This window comes from Mirounga leonina, unplaced genomic scaffold (assembly GCF_011800145.1).
Source record: "Mirounga leonina isolate KUSES-001 unplaced genomic scaffold, KU_Mleo_1.0 Mir_107, whole genome shotgun sequence".
Taxonomy (NCBI): Eukaryota; Metazoa; Chordata; class Mammalia; order Carnivora; family Phocidae; genus Mirounga; species Mirounga leonina.
This window is the reverse complement of record NW_023270233.1, coordinates 5,796,741-5,799,856: the sequence shown is the minus strand read 5'-3', so window position 1 is coordinate 5,799,856 and position 3,116 is coordinate 5,796,741.

The following is a 3,116-nucleotide window of genomic DNA, read 5'->3' as shown; positions in this document are numbered from 1 at the left end:
AGACCTGCTGGCACCGCAGTCCCGAATCACAATAGGGTTCTGCAGCTGACTATTCAGAACCCCTGTGAGGCCAGCTTTTTATCCCATCCGGAGGCCCAGGGCCTGACCACACAGCTAGGAGGGGCGGGGTCAAGAACTCGGCTCTGGTCTCTGGAGCCCCAGGGGCACTGTCCTGAATAGCAGCTTAATTGCTCCCCTACTTTGGGGTCAAGGCCTAGCCTCTGGAACCAAACATTTGGACCCAATCCCACTACCACACCGAGGTTCTGGGAAGTGAAAATCCCAACCCTGGGGCTTGAGAGCATCTTCCTTACTAAAGAGGTGCCCAACATTTCTTCTATGGCGAGGGCCAGGAAAGCGAAAGTCCAAGCTGCTTGTGGCCACAGCTGTGGGAGAGTTCACAGTCAGCAGCTCCACTGACTCAGAACAAAACCTCACTGACGAGGCCGGCGGGCACCGAGGAGTGAAACTTCGTTTTGCTGAGCCCTGCTGAGAGCTCCGTGCCGGGCCTGTCGGCAGTGGGTCATCCTGCTGCCGGGCCAGAGGCGTTTGGGGCCAAGCCTAGCAACAGGGCTTCGTGCCCCGGGCCCCGTGTGTGGAGGGAAGACTGCCCCCGAGAACGGAGTCCTGCCCTAACCTGGGGGCCAGATGGGGCTCTCAAAGCATGGTTATTTTAACGTGCTCTCAAGGCAAAGGTCTACTGTACTTAGAGCCATGCCAGGCCGGTAGCTGAGTGGGGGCAATTGGACGCCCTACTGTCCTTGGTCAGGGCAGGGGGTGGGCCTAGCGGTACGTAGGAGTGGAGAAAAGGAAAGACTGGAAGGAGAGAAGCAGAAACGGGGGCTACCCGGGAGGCGGTTGTCAAGACTCCAGAAGCACCACTGTGGGGTGTTTGCCTCCACCTCGTCTCCCCTTCTCCCCCCGCCCCCGCATTCCTAAGTAGCCTTGGAAGTTAGCATCCTACCTGCCTCTGTGCAGAGGAAAGGATGTATGAAGTGCTAGCAGAAGGGTTTGGCCCCATCTTCCCCTAAGGAGTCCTTCCAGAGGTCCCAGGGCTGGGTGGTGGGTGCAGCCCCCAGGCCTGCTCCACGCCCAAATTCGCTCATTCCCGAGGCAAAGGAGGCCCAGCTGGCTGACCTCTGGTCGCCACGCCGACTGGGCTGTGCTCCAGCCCTTTCCCGAACTCTTCATGTACCAGGCCCCAGGCTAAGCGCCTTCCTTGAGCCTCACAGCCACCCAGGAAGGGGTAGTTCTTAACCCTCGCCTACTTGAGAGAATCCTGGCGGAAGGAACACGGCCTCTAAGCAGCTCGGCTAGACTTCAAGGCTGGCTCAGTCTGAAGCCTCAGAACTAAACCACACCATTGTCTGGACAGGAAAACGTTTCCTCAAGTCCACTTTTACTCTGCCGACCTCTGTTCACATCTCCAACAGGACAGAATTCTTGTTCGCAGTATTGATACGTGGGACTCACTGGATTAATAATAGCAAGGAATTGGATGCTCCTGCAGCACAGCCTAGTTTAGGACCCCCGAGGGGATGCATTTCTGACAGGTGCCCCTCGGGGCACAGGCAGCCCTCATCGGAAAAAGGGAAAGCCGCTGTCTGCGCTTCCGAGGAGAGAGGAGCCTGCCTACCTGGTGTGTCCGGCCCCCGCATGCACCTGTTCACCACCACGCTTCTGAGGGAAGGGACAGGGCATCTCGCTGCATCTCTGGGCCAGACGGACAAAGCCCGTGCTCTGCCAATGCTGAGAACCGCCCCACGAGGTGGCTCACCATCTCTGCCCATTTACCTCACTGGTCGAGACCCTCCACATGTGAAATCCACAGGGTTTCCCCCAAAATGTAAGCAAATCAGAACACAAGTTGATACTCAAGATCTTTATTGATTTAACTGTAACAGCAACCATTGGTGAGAATTTAATTTTTCCCTAATTTCCAAACACCTGCTGGTTTAGGACAGTTACCAAAAAAAAAAAAAAAAAAAAAAAAAACCACACCAACAAAAGTGATCACGGATTCACACGGGACTGCCTCAAGACCGCATGGTGTCCTCCGCTCTCCATCCACGATGGTGAAATGACGGGAGGGGCGGGGGGCGACCACGTCTAAGGGGACGAAGGGAAGACCAAAGAAGTAACGGCAGTCTCCACTTTTCCGTTCAGTGGATGGAACTGGGCCACTGGCGGCACGAAGACAGGGAAGGGCATTTGTTTTATACAGAAAATATCTTAAAGATGCTTAAAATGGACCCCTAGGCATGTGAGTGTCCTCTGGGCTCTCCAAGATGCCTCCTTTGAGGCTTGCCCCTGGGGTACCCAGGTGGGAAGAGGCGGGCTCCCTCTTTGGGGGAGGGAAAGGCACTGGCTCATGGGACTCAGTGGTTTGGCCACGGCCACCAGGAGCAGGATGGCTTACTCGGACAACTCGTCCTTAGCTCGTGTTCCTCCCCACCCTCCTGGTTTCAAGTAAAAATTACCCTTGGCCTGGGCTTGGTTTTTTGTTTTTAAAGATTAAGATGGAGAGGAAGGGGATACACCGGGGGCAAGACTGGCTATTCTGGGCTAGATTCATGGAACTCTCTGTTAGAAGTGTCCAGGAATTTGGGGGGTAAGCACCGGCGAGAGCTCCCTTTGGAAATTTCAGCGTGGCCACATGATTATCAAGCATTGCAGCATCGGTTAGCCCCCTACACTTAGAAAGGTGGCAGAGTAAGAATTTAAATACCCAGGGAACTGTGTTTCACCTAGGCAACATTTCCCCCGGCCATCCATACCGTGTGGTTGGCCCAGGCTGCAGGCAGAGTTGTTAAGCAAAGAGAAACCACAGACCATCTGAACAGGAACTCAAGAGACCTCTTAAATCTAGTTTTGCCACAAGGTATTCACTTCTAGGACCAGCCCAGAGAATGAAATTTAAATTCCAGAGGGTGGGAAAGGAGACATGAATGATTGCTTGAGAAAATAAGTTTGTATCCATCTCCTTAGTCTTTTGTAAGAAATTCCTGAGCTAGCCTCAAGGAAACCTCAGTGCTAAACTGGAAAATCCTTACTAGAACAGGAAATGCCCCTGGGGAATAAGCATTCAAAAGAATCGTGACCCAGTTGCCTCAAGA